Source organism: Muntiacus reevesi, chromosome 15, assembly GCF_963930625.1.
Source record: "Muntiacus reevesi chromosome 15, mMunRee1.1, whole genome shotgun sequence".
NCBI lineage: Eukaryota > Metazoa > Chordata > Mammalia > Artiodactyla > Cervidae > Muntiacus > Muntiacus reevesi.
Window position 1 is genome coordinate 42,428,748 of NC_089263.1, and position 20,172 is coordinate 42,448,919.

General features: G+C 48.0%; 4 non-coding genes and 1 pseudogene across 4 annotated transcripts; 3 read left to right on the forward strand and 2 right to left on the reverse strand.

Annotated features, from left to right (window-relative positions):
* Nucleotides 1-1,466: 1,466 nt before the first annotated feature.
* On the reverse strand, nucleotides 1,467-1,630 carry LOC136147630 (U1 spliceosomal RNA). Its single transcript, XR_010659293.1, has one exon. It is a non-coding gene; the product is annotated as a U1 spliceosomal RNA (small nuclear RNA).
* A 3,348-nt stretch (nucleotides 1,631-4,978) lies between these two features.
* On the forward strand, nucleotides 4,979-5,142 carry LOC136147642 (U1 spliceosomal RNA). Its single transcript, XR_010659304.1, has one exon. It is a non-coding gene; the product is annotated as a U1 spliceosomal RNA (small nuclear RNA).
* A 4,994-nt stretch (nucleotides 5,143-10,136) lies between these two features.
* On the reverse strand, nucleotides 10,137-10,226 carry TRNAY-GUA (transfer RNA tyrosine (anticodon GUA)). Its single transcript is given in 2 exon segments — nucleotides 10,137-10,172; nucleotides 10,190-10,226. It is a non-coding gene; the product is annotated as a tRNA-Tyr (tRNA).
* A 1,348-nt stretch (nucleotides 10,227-11,574) lies between these two features.
* LOC136147393 (S-adenosylmethionine decarboxylase proenzyme pseudogene) lies at nucleotides 11,575-13,188 on the forward strand (annotated as a pseudogene).
* A 1,656-nt stretch (nucleotides 13,189-14,844) lies between these two features.
* Nucleotides 14,845-15,008, forward strand: LOC136147676 (U1 spliceosomal RNA). Its single transcript, XR_010659333.1, has one exon. It is a non-coding gene; the product is annotated as a U1 spliceosomal RNA (small nuclear RNA).
* Nucleotides 15,009-20,172: the final 5,164 nt, after the last annotated feature.

Below are 20,172 nucleotides of genomic sequence, written 5' to 3' on the forward strand. Positions count from 1 at the left end.
ACCATCTCATCCTCTGTCGCCCCCTTCTCCTCCCACCTTCAGTCTTTCCCAGCATCAGGGTCCTTCCCAATGAGTGCGTTTTTCACATCAGGTGGCCAAAGTATTGCAGTTTCAGCTTCAGCATCGGTCCTTCCGACGAATATTCAGGACTGATCTTCCTTAGGGTGGACTGGTTGGATCTCCTTGAAGTCCAAGGGACTCTCAAGAGTCTCCTCCAACACCACAGTTCAATTCTTCTGTGCTCAGCTTTCTTTATGGTCCAACTCTCACATCCACACATGACTACTGGATAAACCATGGCTTTGACTAGAGGGACCTTTGTTGGCAAAGCAATGTCTCTGCTTCTTAATGTGCTGTCTGGTTGGTCATAACTTTTCTCCCAAGGAGCAAGCATCACTCACTTTCTTGGCTGCAGTCACCATCTGCAGTGATTTTGGAGCCCCCCAAAGCAAAGCCTGTCACTGTTTCCATTGTTTCCCCATCTATTTGCCATGAAGTGAAGTGACAGGACCAGATGCCACGATCTTAGTTTTCTGAATGTTGAGTTTTAAGTCAACTTTTTCTGTCCTCTTTCACTTTCATCAAGAGGCTCTTTAGTTCTTCTTCGCTTTCTGCCATAAGGGTGGTGTCATCTGCATATCTGAGGTTATTGATATTTCTCTATTCCTTTCCCGATTTGGAACCAGTCTGTTGTTCCATGTCCAGTTCTAATTGTTGCTTCCTGACCTGCATGTGGACTTCTCAAGAGGCAGGTCAGGTGGTCTGGTATTCCCCTCTCTTTCAGGATTTTCCAGAGTTCCCTGTTCCCTGTGACCCACACAGTCAAAGGCTTTGGCATAGTCAATAAAGCAGAAGTAGGTTGTTTTTCCGGGAACTCTTGCTTTTTCCGATGATCTGACCAACGGATATTGACAATCTGATCTCTGGCCCCTCTGCCTCTTCTAAATCCAGCTTGCACAGCTGGAAGTTCAGGGTTCACGTACTGCTGAAGCCTGGTTTGGAGAATTTTGAGAGATGAGTGCCCTTGTGCAGCAGTAGTTTGTGCATTCTTTGGCATTGGAATGAAGACTGACCTTTATCCCATCTTGTGGCCACTAGCTGAGTTTTCCAAACTTGTTATGCCAGCACGCTCACAGCATCATCTTTTAGGATTTGAAGATTTGAAATAGCCCAACTGGAATTCGATCACCTCCACTAACTTTCCTCCTACTGAAGGTTCTTGAGAACCACCCAGACCCCAGCCACCCCACTTCCCATTCCGGACGCTGCCAAACGACTTAACTTGCAAGAAAAGCGAAGTACAGCCAAAATCCGACCAAACGACCTTCCAGTCTGACAACATAGGCAAGGTACACCGCCACACACCACTAGTACAGTAAACGCCAGAGCAATAAAGTCGACTGGCTATACGGCTCACAGACAACACAGCTTCTCACTCGGTCTGCTCTTACATAAACCATGTTAATCAGGGGAAAGCGCGAACGCAGTCCCCCACTACCACAAATTATGCAGTCGAGTTTCCCACATTTGGGGAAATCGCAGGGGTCAGCACATCCGGAGTGCAATGGATAAGCCTCGCCCTGGGAAAACCACCTTCGTGATCATGGTATCTCCCCTGCCAGGTAAGTATGAGTTGCCGCCCGCCCACCGCCCAGCACCCTCCAGCTCGCCCCACTCTTAACGCACGGTCACTTCCCTCGCGCCACCTCCGCACCCGCCGCCCCTGCGCGTCCCTCGGCCCCGCCTCGCCCACCCGGGGAACAACCTCAGGAACCTCCGCGTGTCCACACGCGGGACGCCGAGGCCCCGGGTGGGAGCGGGGCCAGCAGGCTCTGCGCGCCGCTCATCTGCATACGCCACGCCCCCACGCCGGCTGTCTGACCAACCAATCCCCAACCTAGACAACTTCCCTTGAGGTTTCTGCGCCCCCGGGTCTGGGCGCGCCGCGAGAAGGCGCGACCTGCAGGGGGAGCCCGGGAAAACAGGAGTTCTGAGCGGCCGGAACCCCGCATTTCAGAGTGGGGCTGTGAGTCGCGGCTCCGTTCTAGTCTCACCTTCCGATTTTGTTTTCACAGCCAGACCGAACTCATCCCCACTGGGCATGGTTATTATGAGGGCCTTTCCCACCCCCGACCCCCATCAAATATTTAAGTAAGAGGACTTCCGCAGTCAATTAAAAAGCGATCGCTTTATTCGTAGCGTCTTCCTGAGGGAGCATCTCCATCAACTACTTCGACACATATCTGCTTCAAGATACACAACTAAACCAAGTGAAACTTAAAGGGGAAAAAAAGTCAAGATTCTAACCTTGAAGAAAATAAACCAGGGCAAGGTACAAGCTTCTTCCACTTGGCAAACAGTACAGTGCTTGAGTCAAGTATACTGGCAAATACGAAGTTTTAAACTTTATTTTGGCCGTTGCCCTGCGATTTGCAGTATCTAAGTTTCCCCACCAGCGACTGGGACTCTGCTCCCTGCAGTGCAAGCACAGAGTCCTAACACCTGGACTGTCTGGGAATTCCAAACAATTTTTTAGAGAGTAAATGAGACGTTTTATATCCTAGCTATGCTGCCCACTGAGAATCTACCCCTCCCCTGGAATATTAGTAACTAGACTGATCAATAGAATGAGGCCCAAGTGACTTTCAGGGATTCTGAGGCTAGGTCAGCAGAAGCCTTGCATCTTCCTTCTGTGTTTTCGAGAACCTTGTGTGGCCGACTTGAGCTGTGAGTACGAAGGCTGACAGCTCTGGGGCTGCCATGTTGTGAGGAAGCTGCTGCTTTAGAACCTGACTCTTCTCCCTCCCTAAGGAGAGAGTAAAGATAGAGGTAGGCCACTCTAAATTGGTAGATGGCAGGTCTAAGAAGCAAGGAAACTTACTAAGATTGTCTTGGGTGGCTGAAAGAGGAGTAGATCTCTACCCCTGCCTGCCAAGTCTTAAGTGTATACAAAGGCCTTAACTGGGTTGTCAGGTATATCATTCAGATGGTCTCAACAACACCTTACTTCCACAAGATTTTCTTCTTTGGGATAGCTCCCACTGTGGGAGTAATAGGCAGAGAGTACATTCCAAGGACAGGGAATGGTTGCCTGAATCTAGCTCAAAGACCAGTGGTCACAGCCTACCGATCCTCTCCTTTAACAGAAGACCAAAGTTTTGTCTCCAATCTGTTCCTGGTTGGAGAAGTAAGATCCCACAAGCCAAGAGCCATGCATGGAAAAAGGATACAGGTTTCAGTCCCAAACTGTGACCCCAGACATTGTGGAAGAGAGAAATCCCTTCCCAAAGCACAGATTTGGATGAAAATAGATGAGTGTTTTTGTTTCAAAACTCTTAACTTTGGGGGTGATTTTTTTTTGGGGGGGTGATATTTTTGTGCAACAATAGAGTAATGGAAGAGGGAGACAGAAGTAAGCGAACAAGTAACATGAAGTAGAAGGGGGGAAGTGGATTAAGGGATAGAGAAGACACGATGGAGAGAGGGGTTGGGGTTGAGGGCTTCCAGTGTTTGACAAGGGGGTCAGGGAAAGTCTCTTTGTTTCAGTTTGCTACATACTCCTGCTTCCCTTTGCTTGTTTATCATTAGTGCATTAGCCATGTAACCACCAAAAACTGACAGGCTCAGCCCCTGAGTTTACTTGTTCTGTTACCTTGAGGAGGGCCACAATTCTCAGAAAAAGAAAAATGGGTTTCCTAACAGGTGTTTCTTTCATGTCATTGTGACTCACTGGAGAGTATTGTACCTCCCAAGAGAGTTGGGTGGAACAATAGTTGAAAACCAGGGAAGGGAGTTCCCTGGCAGTCCAGTAGGACTCCTCCCTTTCAGGGCAGTGGGTCTGGGTTCAGTCCCTGGTCAGAAAACTAAGCTCTCACAGCCAAGAGGCACAGTCCAAAAACAAACAAAACCAGAGAAATACATAGCATGTGAGTAGTACCTTATCCTACAAGATTTCAAAGCACAGAGCGTGCAAGCAGAGGGAAAATCTGGAAGGTATCACAGCAATCGCACAGATGGAGTTACCATAAGTGCAGCATCTCATGGCTGAAAGGAATCCTAAAGGATCTTTCTATCCAGTTGCTTGCAGATGGATTTTGACAGACAGGCAGGGTTTCGATGGTGCTTGCACTGCAGGGAGCAGAGTCCCAGTCGCTGGTGGGGAAACTTAGATACTGCAAATCGCAGGGCAACGGCCAAAATAAAGTTTAAAACTTCGTATTTGCCAGTATACTTGACTCAAGCACTGTACTGTTTGCCAAGTGGAAGAAGCTTGTACCTTGCCCTGGTTTATTTTCTTCAAGGTTAGAATCTTGACTTTTTTTCCCCTTTAAGTTTCACTTGGTTTAGTTGTGTATCTTGAAGCAGATATGTGTCGAAGTAGTTGATGGAGATGCTCCCTCAGGAAGACGCTACGAATAAAGCGATCGCTTTTTAATTGACTGCGGAAGTCCTCTTACTTAAATATTTGATGGGGGTCGGGGGTGGGAAAGGCCCTCATAATAACCATGCCCAGTGGGGATGAGTTCGGTCTGGCTGTGAAAACAAAATCGGAAGGTGAGACTAGAACGGAGCCGCGACTCACAGCCCCACTCTGAAATGCGGGGTTCCGGCCGCTCAGAACTCCTGTTTTCCCGGGCTCCCCCTGCAGGTCGCGCCTTCTCGCGGCGCGCCCAGACCCGGGGGCGCAGAAACCTCAAGGGAAGTTGTCTAGGTTGGGGATTGGTTGGTCAGACAGCCGGCGTGGGGGCGTGGCGTATGCAGATGAGCGGCGCGCAGAGCCTGCTGGCCCCGCTCCCACCCGGGGCCTCGGCGTCCCGCGTGTGGACACGCGGAGGTTCCTGAGGTTGTTCCCCGGGTGGGCGAGGCGGGGCCGAGGGACGCGCAGGGGCGGCGGGTGCGGAGGTGGCGCGAGGGAAGTGACCGTGCGTTAAGAGTGGGGCGAGCTGGAGGGTGCTGGGCGGTGGGCGGGCGGCAACTCATACTTACCTGGCAGGGGAGATACCATGATCACGAAGGTGGTTTTCCCAGGGCGAGGCTTATCCATTGCACTCCGGATGTGCTGACCCCTGCGATTTCCCCAAATGTGGGAAACTCGACTGCATAATTTGTGGTAGTGGGGGACTGCGTTCGCGCTTTCCCCTGATTAACATGGTTTATGTAAGAGCAGACCGAGTGAGAAGCTGTGTTGTCTGTGAGCCGTATAGCCAGTCGACTTTATTGCTCTGGCGTTTACTGTACTAGTGGTGTGTGGCGGTGTACCTTGCCTATGTTGTCAGACTGGAAGGTCGTTTGGTCGGATTTTGGCTGTACTTCGCTTTTCTTGCAAGTTAAGTCGTTTGGCAGCGTCCGGAATGGGAAGTGGGGTGGCTGGGGTCTGGGTGGTTCTCAAGAACCTTCAGTAGGAGGAAAGTTAGTGGAGGTGATCGAATTCCAGTTGGGCTATTTCAAATCTTCAAATCCTAAAAGATGATGCTGTGAGCGTGCTGGCATAACAAGTTTGGAAAACTCAGCTAGTGGCCACAAGATGGGATAAAGGTCAGTCTTCATTCCAATGCCAAAGAATGCACAAACTACTGCTGCACAAGGGCACTCATCTCTCAAAATTCTCCAAACCAGGCTTCAGCAGTACGTGAACCCTGAACTTCCAGCTGTGCAAGCTGGATTTAGAAGAGGCAGAGGGGCCAGAGATCAGATTGTCAATATCCGTTGGTCAGATCATCGGAAAAAGCAAGAGTTCCCGGAAAAACAACCTACTTCTGCTTTATTGACTATGCCAAAGCCTTTGACTGTGTGGGTCACAGGGAACAGGGAACTCTGGAAAATCCTGAAAGAGAGGGGAATACCAGACCACCTGACCTGCCTCTTGAGAAGTCCACATGCAGGTCAGGAAGCAACAATTAGAACTGGACATGGAACAACAGACTGGTTCCAAATCGGGAAAGGAATAGAGAAATATCAATAACCTCAGATATGCAGATGACACCACCCTTATGGCAGAAAGCGAAGAAGAACTAAAGAGCCTCTTGATGAAAGTGAAAGAGGACAGAAAAAGTTGACTTAAAACTCAACATTCAGAAAACTAAGATCGTGGCATCTGGTCCTGTCACTTCACTTCATGGCAAATAGATGGGGAAACAATGGAAACAGTGACAGGCTTTGCTTTGGGGGGCTCCAAAATCACTGCAGATGGTGACTGCAGCCAAGAAAGTGAGTGATGCTTGCTCCTTGGGAGAAAAGTTATGACCAACCAGACAGCACATTAAGAAGCAGAGACATTGCTTTGCCAACAAAGGTCCCTCTAGTCAAAGCCATGGTTTATCCAGTAGTCATGTGTGGATGTGAGAGTTGGACCATAAAGAAAGCTGAGCACAGAAGAATTGAACTGTGGTGTTGGAGGAGACTCTTGAGAGTCCCTTGGACTTCAAGGAGATCCAACCAGTCCACCCTAAGGAAGATCAGTCCTGAATATTCGTCGGAAGGACCGATGCTGAAGCTGAAACTGCAATACTTTGGCCACCTGATGTGAAAAACGCACTCATTGGGAAGGACCCTGATGCTGGGAAAGACTGAAGGTGGGAGGAGAAGGGGGCGACAGAGGATGAGATGGTTGGATGGCATCATTGACTCAATGGACATGGAGTTTGAGTAGACTCCCGGCGTTGGACGGGGAGATCTGCGGTGCTGCAGTCCATGGGGTCCCAAAGAGTCAGACAGGACTGAGCGACTGAACCGAACTGAACTGAATAGGTGTTAGAGGTTATACAAAGCAGATCAGGGGAAGACAAATATAATATCTATAAAATCACTTACTGTTTCAGTCATGCCCGGCTCTGCGACCGCATGGACTGCAGCACGCCAGGCTTACCTGTCCCTCACAGTCTCCCAGGGTTGCTCAAACTCATGTCCATTGAGTCGGTGATGCCATCCAACTATCTCATCATCCTCTGTCACCGCCTTTCCTCCTGCCTTCAATCTTTCCCAGCAGCAGGGTCTTTTCCAATGAGTCAGCTCTTCGCATCAGGTGGCCAAAGGATTGAAGCTTCAGCTTCAGCATCAGTCTTTCCAATGAGCATTCAGGGTTGATTTTATTTAGGGTGGACTCGTTTGATCTCCTCGCAGTCTATCGGACTCTCTCAAAAGAGTTTTTTATGTCACTTATATGTGGAATCTAAAAAAAGGAAGTTAACTTATTTATAAAACAGAAAACAATCACAAACAGAAAACAGTGCTGTGCATCGAGGGGGAGTAGGGAGAAGAGGGGAAGGCAAAAGACAGGGGTAAACTAGTAATATGGGATTAATAGTTATAGAACACCAGAAGAAATAAGTAAGAGCTTACTACATGGCACATTGAACTATATTCAATATCATGTAATAACTTATAATGGCAAGGAATCTGACTGTACACCTGAAATTAACACAAGGTTGTAAATCAACTAGTTTAATATATAAAAAAATTTTTTAAAGAACGTGGAGGGAATTTCCTGGCAGTGCATTGTTCAGGACTCCAGGCTTTCACTGATGGGGCAAGACATGAATCCCCGGTCAAAGAACTAATGTACCGAAAGCTGTGCAGCCCGAAAACGAAAAGAGCAGATTTATTTACATGTACAAGAGAACCCCCAAAGGAAGATAAATACCCCCAAAAGTGACTAAGTGCTTCTTTTTATTGGTCCTGGTTCCTTTTGCTGGAGAATATTTAGAGACCAAAATCTGGTTCCTCTTGATGAATACTGGTGTGTCACTGCTATTACTATTAAGTCCTGTACCTATTTTACTCAAGGATTATATTCCATTATTATTACCTTGATTTGGCAGTGGGACTCCTTTGAAACTGGCTCCTGTGTGGATGATGTGCCCCAAAATCAGTCATCGTGCATTTCTTCATTTTTCTAGGCTTGCATTTTCCCAGACTAAGAGCCTCACCTCCAGTGGAAGCTGATGTGCCTCTCCGCCCTCCTGCCTACCATGACTTCAGGTCATAGCGAGGCTTCCTGTGGAGTGATGGAGAAGGCTATCAGGCTAAGAGCAATGAGCACATCCAGGCTTAACCAGGCCTGTAGGTATCCAGCCTTGGCTGTCCTCCTTTGCCCACCTACCCTAGTTTTGGGGCATAAGTGGTTGCTTCCTGGAAAAGGTCAAGCTTCTGTGGACTTCCTGGAGAGGGGGCTGGAATCCAGAGGGAGGGGCAGAGGGCACGGATGTCCAGGTTGGACTCTACAAACATTTCAGATCCCAGGGGTGTGTGCCCACCACCCAAGATTGCTAGCCCACCCAGCAGAAGTCCTCCAGAGGCACAGCAAGCCACAGTGAAGTGGCCTTCCCTCAGCCTGGTGTGTTGCCACTCCCTGACCAGGCAGCGGGCACCTCTGCCCCTTTGAGGTTGGGGGAACAGTGCCTCAGAGTGCCCCTGCCAGTCTCTGTGACACCCAGACCAGAAGGGTTGGCCATGCTGGTCACCAAAACCCACGCCCCTTCCCCCTTCTCCAAACCCAGGTCCCCAAGGGCTGCATACTTCCACATCCTTTGGGAATAAATCCAACAAAGGCCTAAGGTTCTTTCTTTTGGCCCCATCTGCTGGTCTTTACAGTTGGTATCATTTGAGGCTGGGGTCTCTGCAGTCGCAGAGCAACAGCCCCTTCTGGAAGGACACCGTTCAGACTGCAGCGGCACAGCGCCCCAGGGCCAGGGAGACTCCAAAGGCTCCAGGTCAGCGCATGTCAGTTAGCAGTGGGACGATGGAAAGGGCTGAGACCAACAGGGGTTGCCAGAAGAGGAAGACAAAGCAGAAACACAGTCTCCAGTTTGAGAGGCAGTTCAGTTCAGTTCAGGCGCTCCTTCGTGAGGGACTGTTTGTGACCCCGTGGACTGCAGCACAACAGGTTTCCGTATAAGCAACTCCGGAGCTTAGTCAAACTCATGTCCATTGAGCCGGTGATACCATCCAATCATCCTGTCTTCCCCTTCTCCTCCCGCTTTCAATCAGAATCAGCACCAAAAACGGCTTGTGGCCTCACGGGTCGGGGACAGCAGCCCCGGGCCCCTGAGGTTTCAGAGAGCCACACTGCCATTGGCCTTCTGCCGAGAGTCCTCTGAGATGGACTCGAAGTGTAAGCAGAGTCTCCGGCGTTTCCCTCCCACAGGAAGGGAGGGAGAAAGTACCACTCCCTGCTGTTCTCTGTACCCACACCCAAGCCAGTCTGTCCCCAAAGTGAAGCTGCTCCTTCTTGATGACAGTCCTGCCCATTTCCTTATGGGTGCTCTCTCCACTTCGTCCTCTTCTTTCTCCCAATTTAGCCTTAAGGACCCAGCACTAAAGTTAGCCACCTGCTCAGAACCAGGTGGTCCGTGCAAGGAGGTGAATTTATGTGCCCCTCATGCTGGTGTCTCCCCACCTGCCCCCATCCCACCCTCCACCCTTCTCCCTGCCATCAGCCCCCGTTGCTCCCGACTCCGGGCTCTCTGAGCTCGTGTCTGTGCTTTTGCTGTCATCTCTCTCTCCTCCATCAGATGTAGCACAATGGTGGAGGCGCTTTTCCCACCCTTCTAAACAGTGAGAGCAATCCTTGTTCTTTCCACAGGAACTTGAACCTTCCAGCGGCTACAGGGATAGGTGCAAAGGCCTATGAAAGCTGAGGCTTCCCCGGGGGCCACCCGTGTCCTCAAACGGACGGGACACCTGAAGCAGCCGCCGAATTTCTCATCAGCACAGTCAGGCCCACTGAGAGCCCTGCTGACTTTTGCTCCTGCGGCGTCTACTTCTACGTAGGAGCAGGGTTGGCAGTGGTTCGAAAGATCTCGGGGTGGCTGCTCTGCCCCGAGAGATGGTTGGGAAGGTTTCCTGTCTCCCCAAGTCTGCACCTGCAGAAACCATATGAAAGACAGGGACGGAGAGACAGAGGCTGGGAGGCTGAAAGACTGTGAGCTTCCTTGGGGGGCAGAGCCGGGGACTGAGCCGCCATTGAGGGGGTTTCAGGAAGGGTGCCCTGCTGTCCCTGACCCTGTGACGGCCTGGGTGCTTGTCGGCCTCGCTCCAGGGCTTTTGGTGCGCAGCAGCTGTTTGGAGGGCCGGTGTCGGGCGGGGTAGAGGGGCCGGGGCGGGGTGCCTTTCACTGGGGAGCAAAAACAACCAGCACCTCCTTCGAGCCGGAATCGAACCAGCGACCTAAGGATGACCACAGGTGTCAGCTCTACAGTCCTCCGCTCTACCAGCTGAGCTATCGAAGGGTGTGCGCCGCCAAGCGGCCGGGACCTTCCTTTTTCCGGAAATGCCGCAACACGACACTGGGACGCTGGTCGGAAGCCCCTTTGAAGAGAACCCTGCGCGCGCCGCCAGGGCGCCGCGTGCGGTGCGAGGACCCGGCAATCCTGCGGGGTGGCTGCAGCCCAGCCGTGGTGGTGGCTGGCATCCGGGCGGCGAGTTTCAAGATACCTCCTGTCCTCTCAGCCGTCCCTCTTTCTGCAAGTGGGGACCACGGCCTGAAAGCGGGGAAGAGGGCTAAGGGAGAGGCGGCGAAATGGATGCGCTCGCGGGGTGCGGAAGGCCGAGCCGAGGAGACGGGCACAGCGGAGCCGGCTGCCAATCGACTAGGCAGCCACCTGGGGCTCTTTAAGTGCCGTTAGTTCAAAATACTCCTTTGCTTAAAATTATATTTTTTGCTGTGGCACGTTGTGCCACCCTTCAAAGCCAGCATCATCTTGCCTGCATTCCGCAGGTCTCCTGTGAATCTCCCTGCTTTCGCTCTGCCACCTTTGCGGCCAGAGTGATTTTCTCTCCTTTCCTAGGAGTGTGGGGAAGAGGGGTGGGGGTGGGGTGTGGAGGGTTTAGATGAAGCTGCTCCTCTTCTGGAAACTTCTGGTTCACTCAGACTTGAACCCTTACAAAGGTCTAGAAGACCCTCAGTTCTTGTCCCCACGCAGTCACCTCTCTCAGTTTCCGTACCACTCATATTCTTCTGTACTCACGACCTTCTTGCTTTCTCCAGACACTGCTCTAACTGACCTTTTGCTAGGGATGCTCTTCCCAGACAGCCCCATGACCAGTCCCCTCCTCCCTCCAGGCTGCTCACATTGTTACCTTCTCCAGGGAGCCTCCCCTGACCATCGAAATCAACACAGCAACCTGCCTCCTTACAGCAATTCCCCATCTCCTTTCCTTCCTCGTTTTTCTCCCCCTTTTTCATAGCTCTTAACACCCAACATACTAATTAATTTGCCTACTGTGACTATTGTCAGTTTTCTCCCACCTCCACACCCCTTTCTCTAAAATATGATATCTAAAACATCTGACGTACATCTGAAATTAACACAACGTTGTAAATAACTATGCTTCCATTAAAAAATAAATTATGAAAAAAATTCCTCTCTGAGAAAGTCCAACACCTGACGCAGGCCCCTGACACCCTTTTTCTGTCTTCCCTTTTTGGCCGCGCTATGCTGCATTTTAGCTCCCTGGCCAGGGTAACCCGTACCCCCCGCCTTGGGCGCTCAGTCTTAACCACTGAACCGCCAGGAAGGTCGCTTGACTGCCCTTTGTTACAGCATTCATTTAAAAGGCCTTGCAAGCTCCCACAGTATGGCCGGCGACATTAGCTAGCGCTCGCTCTACTCTCTCTAACGGGGAAACAGCGGACTACAAGAGACTGAGCTGTATCTGCCTCTATTTCCAACAGACTCACGTTCAACTTTCGCTCACCCACACACACAAAGCCGGGAAAATTTTATTAATCCTTTTTTTAAAAAAGTTAATATAAAATTATAGCAAAAAAAAAAAAAAAAAAGGAACCTGAACTTTAGTAACACAGCTGGAACAATCCGCAGCGGCGGCGGCGGGAGAAGAGATTTTAATTTAGTTGATTTTCTGTGGTTGTTGGTTGTTCGCTAGTCTCACGGTGATGGAAGCTGCACATTTTTTCGAAGGGACCGAGAAACTGCTGGAGGTTTGGTTCTCCAGGCAGCAACCCGACGCAAACCAAGGATCTGGGGATCTTCGCACCATCCCAAGATCCGAGTGGGACATATTTTTGAAGGATGTGCAATGTTCAATCATAAGTGTGACAAAAACTGACAAGCAGGAAGCTTATGTACTCAGTGAGAGTAGCATGTTTGTCTCCAAGAGACGTTTCATTTTGAAGACATGTGGTACCACCCTCTTGCTGAAAGCACTGGTTCCCCTGTTGAAACTTGCTAGGGATTACAGTGGGTTTGACTCAATTCAAAGCTTCTTTTATTCTCGTAAGAATTTCATGAAGCCTTCTCACCAAGGGTACCCACACCGGAATTTCCAGGAAGAAATAGAGTTCCTTAATGCAATTTTCCCAAATGGAGCAGCATATTGTATGGGACGCATGAATTCTGACTGTTGGTACTTGTATACTTTGGATTTCCCAGAGAGTAGGGTTATCAATCAGCCAGATCAAACCCTGGAAATTCTGATGAGTGAGCTTGACCCAGCAGTTATGGACCAGTTCTACATGAAAGATGGTGTTACTGCAAAGGATGTCACTCGTGAGAGTGGAATTTGTGACCTGATACCAGGTTCTGTCATTGATGCCACAATGTTCAATCCTTGTGGGTATTCAATGAATGGGATGAAATCGGATGGAACTTATTGGACTATTCACATCACTCCAGAACCAGAATTTTCTTATGTTAGCTTTGAAACAAACTTAAGTCAGACCTCCTATGATGACCTGATCAGGAAAGTTGTGGAAGTCTTCAAGCCAGGAAAATTTGTGACCACCCTGTTTGTAAATCAGAGTTCTAAATGTCGCACAGTGCTTTCCTCGCCCCAGAAGATTGAAGGTTTTAAACGTCTTGATTGCCAGAGCGCTTTGTTCAATGATTACAATTTTGTTTTTACCAGTTTTGCTAAGAAGCAGCAACAACAGCAGAGTTGATTAAGAAACATGAAGAAAAAACGCAAAAAGAGAACACACATAGAAGGTGGTGGTGGCTGCTTTTTAGATATTGATACCAAGGGCCATGCTTTCCATAACCACCACCTTGTAGTTGCAGAAAGCCCTAGATGTAATGATAGTGTAATCATTTTGAATTGTATGCATTATTATATCAAGGAGTTAGATATCTTGCATGAATGCTCTCTTCTGTGTTTAGGTATCCTATGCCACTCTTGCTGTGAAATTGAAGTGCATGTAGAAAAAACCTTTTACTATATGAAACTTTACAACACTTGTGAAAACAATTCAATTTGGTTTACACACAGTGTAATATTTCTCCAGGTGTCATCCAAAATTCCCCACAGACAAGGCTTTCGTCCTCATTAGGTGTTGGCCTCAGCCTAGCCATCTGGGACTGTTCTATTAATTGCTGCCAGGATTTTACATCCAGTTACCTCCACTTTCTAGAACCTATTCTCTACTAATGTTATTGAAACCAATTTCTACTTCATACAGATGTTTTTGCAACAGCAATTAAAGTTTTTCTTCCACGAGTCGAGTCCTCTAAGAAAACAATTGGAACTATCCATTCTGTGTATTTATATTTTAACACTGCTTCCTGTACTTGTATTACTTTGATTCCTTCCGTTTACCATGGTGTCTCCCCTCCCAACCATACCCCCTCAATAAAGCAATACACTGTTAAAAAAAATAAATAAATAAAATAAAAGGCCTTGCAATTGTGAAGATGGTTCTCTTACAGCCCAGAGGGTCTCTCTCAAAGACTGGGAGCCATTCCTTTGAAATGTAAGCAAGAACGGTAGGGCCTGTGTCTCCCACTTTCTGAGCGAGGACGCATCCTAACTTCAGTAACTGCCGGCTGACAAACTCGGCCGGCCTGCCTCTCTACTGACCAACTCTGTGGTTTTTCACTGCCGCCTCTTCTGAGTCCCCTCGCTCTCCTCCTCCCTTTAAAACGCTCCGACCCCCTCGCCCATTTCGGAGTGGAGCTCGGTCAGCTCTTTCCCCTGCTGTCAGTATTCACTGAATAAAGTCTGCTTTCACCACGTTCTCTACGGTCCGCTGTGTTTCTCTTTGACCGAGTCAGATCGGAAAGGGCCAGAGGACACCTGGGGGGCCGCCCGGTGTGCACGCTGGGGCAGGGCACGGGGGTCGGGCGCGAGGCCCAGGGGCAAGGGTTCCCCGAGCACCGCGCTCCGGGAGCCCCCGCCTGCTGCGGTGGAGGCGACCACTCGCGCTCTCACCTGGTTTTCTCTCTGCAACAGGACCCCGGATTTTCCCTCCAGCATCACTAGGATAGGCTGCACATCCCGAAGCACTTTCGTCACTTTTACTGAAAAAGACATCGTGAATAAACATTACCACGCTTTCCTATTAAGGCGGCTTTAGCGCTTAACGTCAACCGGCAAATAGGTCTTTCCTGAGCTTTCCATGACTAGAAGATGAGTTCAGACAGGCGAGGGCAAAAATGGGCTGACATTTTTTGCTGAAAGGAAGGTGAGACTAGACCCGAGCCCCGACCCACCCCCTCAACTGCGGCGCACCGCGAGCTCGCGTCTTCCCAGGTCCCCCCCGACTGGCCGCCACTCGCCCACGCGCTCCCCTCACGAGCCACCGGCGAGCCTCGGGTGGGGTTAGTAGGTCTCGCGCCCCCACGTGGAAGAACATGACATCCGGGACATCCCGGCAAGGGGGCGTGGCGTATGCAGATGAGCGGCGCGCAGAGCCTGCTGGCCCCGCTCCCCCCCTGGCCTCGGCGTCCCGCGTGTGGACACGCGGAGGTTCCTGAGGTTGTTCCCCGGGTGGGCGAGGCCGGGCCGAGGGACGCGCAGGGGTGGCGGGTGCGGAGGTGGCGCGAGGGAAGTGACCGTGCGTTTAGAGTGGGGCGAGCTGGAGGGTGCTGGGCGGTGGGTGGGCGGCAACTCATACTTACCTGGCAGGGGAGATACCATGATCACGAAGGTGGTTTTCCCAGGGCGAGGCTTATCCATTGCACTCCGGATGTGCTGACTCCTGCGATTTCCCCAAATGTGGGAAACTCGACTGCATAATTTGTGGTAGTGGGGGACTGCGTTCGCGCTTTCCCCTGATATTTGCTGTTACATAAAGGTAGATATAGCCATTTACATGTTGTTTTGGTTTTCCTATAAGCTGTTTTTTCTTTAAGTTCTGCTGAAAAAGTGTGTTTTAATACAACGTGTAACATTGCAGTTTTCGAGCTACTTGAAATTTGATATAGTTGTGGGTTTTTTTAATTAGTGTTCTGCGGGTTACGGGTAGTTCTCTGTTTCTTGACGTGATTTGCTGAAATTTTTTTGTTTATGGAATTGGTATCTCATTTTTTGTGGCCCCGTTCTCTTCTCTTGCTCTCCATCTTTCCCGGCATCTTATCAGGTTCTTTATGGATGAGTCCGCTGTTTACATCACGTGGACAAAGTATTGGAGCTTCAACATTAGCCTTTCCAATGAATATTTCGAATTAACATTTTTGGGGTTTGACTAGTCTTAGTCTGATCTCCTTTCGGTCCAAGAGATTCTCAAGAATATTCTCTATCAGCACAGTTAGAAAGCATCATCAGTTCTTTGGCGCTTGGTTTTTCTCATGGTTTAATTCCCACATCTATAAATGCCTAGGGGGCAAAAACACAGCTTTGTCAACAAAGTGATGTCTCAGCTTTGACTATCCAGACCTTTGTCAACAAAGTGATGTCTCAGCTTCTAAATACGCTGTCTAGGTTTGTCATAGGTTTGTTATTTGCTCTTTCCTTCCAAGGAGCAAACGTTTTAATTTTGTGGCTTCAGTTACCATCTCCAGCGATTTTGGAGCCCAAGAAAATAAAATCTGTCACTGTTTCCACTTTTCCCCCATCTATTTCCCCTGAAGTGATGGGACTGGATGCCATGATCTTAGTTTTTTGAATGCTGGGTTTTATTTAAGTCAGCTTTTAGAGTTAACGTCTTATATTTAAGTCAAGTACTTATATTGACTGAAGCAAGTATATATTTTAAATTTTATATAGAAAAGTCATTTTGCTGTACAGTAGACTGACACAACATTGTACTCCAATTAAAATTGTTTTGAGTCAAATTTAGCGCTTGAGTACATGGATTCAAGTTAGATTTACTTTGATATTATAAAAAGTAATGGAAGTGGTCTTGCTTTTGCCCTGCCAATAATCACCAATGACAGTTGTTCGACTTAAATACAAACCATGTCTGAGAGTGCGAAGTGGCATTGACTGGAAGCATGTAACTGAAGGAATCATTACCTTTTCAGTACAGCTCAGTTCCAATGTCAGTTATTCCAGAAAATTTAAGTGTCAATTTTTTTCTCCCTTTTTTCTGACAACAGAGATGTAACTTCTCGGAAGATTGGCATTCTTTCCCATCTGTGTCAAAGGGCATGGTGGCTTGCTGTTGATTTGTATATGCTTAACCTGAACTGTCGGAGAAGGCAATGGCACCCTACTCTAGTACTCTTGCCTGGAAAATCCCATGGGCAGAGGAGCCTGGTAGGCTGCAGTCCATGGGGTCTCGAAGAGTCAGACACTACTGAAGTGACGTAGCAGTAGCAGCAGGAGCAACCTGAACTATGAATCTTTGGTGAACTTTATGTAAAATGAGCAACCTGAACTATGAATCTTTGGTGAACTTTATGTAAAATGTCAGTAAGTTATTTTGATGTGTGATCCTTTGTTCTGAAAAATATATGTGACTGTGCCTTCAACTTCTTTCTCAGAGCTTATCCTGGGTTATAGTCCTCAGTTTGACTACAATAAAATTCTTTTTTCTTTTTTTCCTCTTTTTTCTTCTTAATTTGATTGTCAAGTTTTGTTAATTGTTCTCTATCTCAAACTAAAAATGTGTCATTATTTGCTAAGGCCCAGCTCCATACATGGATTCGTCTCTGTTTGGAGGGCTTTTCCAGGGCAATATGAGATAGTCACTCTTTTTTTCTTTTTTTTTTTTTCTTTTTAGATAGTCACTCTTGGCCATCTTCTTTCAGGAGGTACATAGTTACCAAATTAGGGGCCTTTTTCTCCAAGGAGCTCCACCAACATGGCATCTATAGCACAGGGCATGATAGCCTTTAATATGCACAGTAGGTCTCCCCAGTAGGTTAAAAGGAGAAAATAAGAATACATGTTTCTCAAGTCAGAGAGCTTGTTCTACATGAGAACCATGGAGGAAAAGGAACAAGTAGAAAGGTCGCCCAAAAAACCAACAGTTTCTACTACACTATCACCAGATGGAAAGTAGAACATTTCCAAGAAATTGAAAAGTAGAACCAGTATCTATGAGAAAAGACAGGGCTATATTAGGCCAAGGAAAAGTTCTTGACACAATATGGTTTGGAGTCTGGATGGTCCATCCGTAAGAGAGCTGAGACCAAAGGTTAGACATAACAGCAAATCTGATCTGCACCTGGATCTATACCAACACCTGCTGAGACATTTCAATCATCAAACTGCTGACGGAAATCCGTGGGGATACAGCTCTTCTGGGTACAGTGCTGTAATTTCTCCCAGCTTACCTTTGGCAGGAAAGGCTTTAGGAATACCCACTGACACGGTCTGGATGGTTCTTTAAAGATCTTAGTTCTGCCCCAGTCATGAAGGCTGACTTCCCTTGGTCAAGAGTACTCTGTGTGGCGGGTCACTGGGTCCCCACAGCGTTCCTCCATCAAAGCCCCTGTCTTCTGGCTCCCTGCTGCAGCCAGCACACACCCCCACAAGCAGGGCTGGTACCTGAGAGCACGCTGTGGAATACTTCTGCAAATTTGCCTGGGTCTTTCCTAGGGCACAGAAAAAGCAGCCTGTAAATGGTGAATATCAGCTGGTGAGAAGGGCATGTGGATCCTATTGTTTTGCAGGGGGATAAGGAGAGTTGAGGGCTGGGTAGCTTTGCTGGCAATCTGATTAGGAAGGGCTGGTTTACCTCCCATCAAGAAAAAAAAAAGAAAAAGATATGACACATCAGTTTCTTTCCCCATGCTGGATTTATCAGCCTAACCTTTTTTGCTTGCCTTTTTCTAAGTAACTGATATGACTGCTCTCCATCCTGTGCCCTTCAGAGGGGACACAGTGTTTTATCTGAGTTCTCAGTTATTCCTGGATCATACATCTGAGTCATGTCTGCTGTCCTAACTACATGGTGTGTGTATCATAAGGGACTCTTGGAGGTGGAATTTGGACTGACATGAAGTGAACTCTAGGCTGGGCTGGAGAAACACAAATCCACGTTCTTGAACACAGCAGCTAAAGAAGTTGTGTCTTTGTCCACTTTCCCTCTTCTCTGGAGTTGATTTAAGGCTGGGAGGGATAAAGGGATGCTGGAGGCCCAGAGACAGCAGAGAAAAGAGGAAGAGGGTAAGAGAGTCCTGGGAAACAGAAACCGTCATTCTCACATCCCTCTCCCATTGTTTTCAATCTTTCCTTCTACCCTAAAAAATTACTTAGTATTCCTCTTAGAATGATATTAATTCTTTCAGTACCATAATCCACTTGCTTGGGATGAGGCCCTTCTTTAGAACCTGCACAAACACAAAAGAACCAAATCAAAGGAACCATCCTCAGGCCACTGTAACACTGGATTCTCCTATGCATACCCATTCTAAACTAGAGAGAGACAGATGGAGAAATCAGACTTTAAAAAGCAAGACATGACCTGCAACAGATCTGGTTGTGTGTTTGTGTGTATATATATATATATATATACATACATACACACCCAGGGGCTTCCCAGGTAGCTCAAACAGTAAAGAACCTGTCTGCAATGCAGGAGACTTGGGTTTGATTCCTGGAATGAGGAGATCCCTGGGAGAAGGAAATGGCAACCCACTTCAGTATTCTTGCCTGGAAAATCCCATGGACAGAGGAGCCTGGCAGGCTACAGTCCATAGGGTCACAAAGAGTTGGACACAACTGAGTGACTATATATGTGTGTGTGTGTGTGTGTGTGTGTGTGTGTGTACACACAGACATATTTCTTTTACCTCCAATGCTAATAGTGATCCTGAGAATTGTAGAACCTATATTATCCATGCTTACTTAATATGTTGATATTGAAGTGGGTGGTTCCTCCAGTTAGAATTTGAAAAGAGCAGAGGGCTAAAAAAGGGCTTTTTCTTTTTTGCCACACCACATGGCATGCATAACTTTCCCTAACAGGGATCAAACCCATGCCCCCTGCACTGGAAGCATGGAGTCTTAACCACTTGACCACCAGGGAAGTCCTAAAAGGGAGACTTTTAAAAATAACTCAGGGTCTTTTCTTATCTGACTGTTGTGAGACCACAAGACGTTTACCTGATTCAGTCAAGAACTGCCAAACCAACCCTTGTCCTCGATGCCAGACCATTGAGAATACCATCTCCTGTCAAATCAGGGAATCCTCTCCACAAAGGTAGAAAGAAAGAAAACATTTTTACTGAAAAACTACTAAACCACATTGTAATGTGCATCACAAGATATGCACCAAATAGACTGCGAAGACAGGATGTCATTCAGTCTGGGCTACCGTAATAAAACACCATGGACTGTCAGGGAGGTTTGAATAATAAGAACGTTTGCCAGTTCGAGGAGCTGTAAAACCAAGACCAAGATATCGGGCACCTTTGCTGTCTCATGAGGCCTCTCCTTGGCTTACAGCTGTCCCTCACATCTCCAATTAAGGACACCAGTCATATTGAATTAGAAATCCACCTTTACGACCTCATTTTAATCTTAATTTACCTCCTTAAAGGCCCTGTCTCCAAATACAGTCACATGAGGGTTAGGGCCTCAACATTTGAATCTTGGGGCGGGGGCGGGGGGTGAATGACACAATTCACCCCATAACAATAAGAATGTTGCCTGTTACACAAGCAGGCAGATACAACTCATTACATATATGTCTTCAAGAACTTGTCCTCAATAGGAGGACTTGACAGCACCATTTGCTACACAGTGCATCCTAAATTCAACTGGTGAGAGGAGAGGCCATCCATGTGCCTTTATCCAAAAGGAAATAAGACTCGTAACTCCATGTCAAGCAGGTCCTTACAACATGGAGCCAGCCACCATTTAGCTAAACTCCCTGAGGTAGAGGGAGATGAGACACTAACTACCTTCTTTAACGTTCACAGTTCAAAAGATGGCTTCAAAGGCTCAAGACAAACATTCTCAGGTTGCAACACCGACAAAAGATTTCTTTAGCTGTTAAAAACACTATGTATCTATATATCTCAAAAGGACAGAACAGGTATTTGCAAA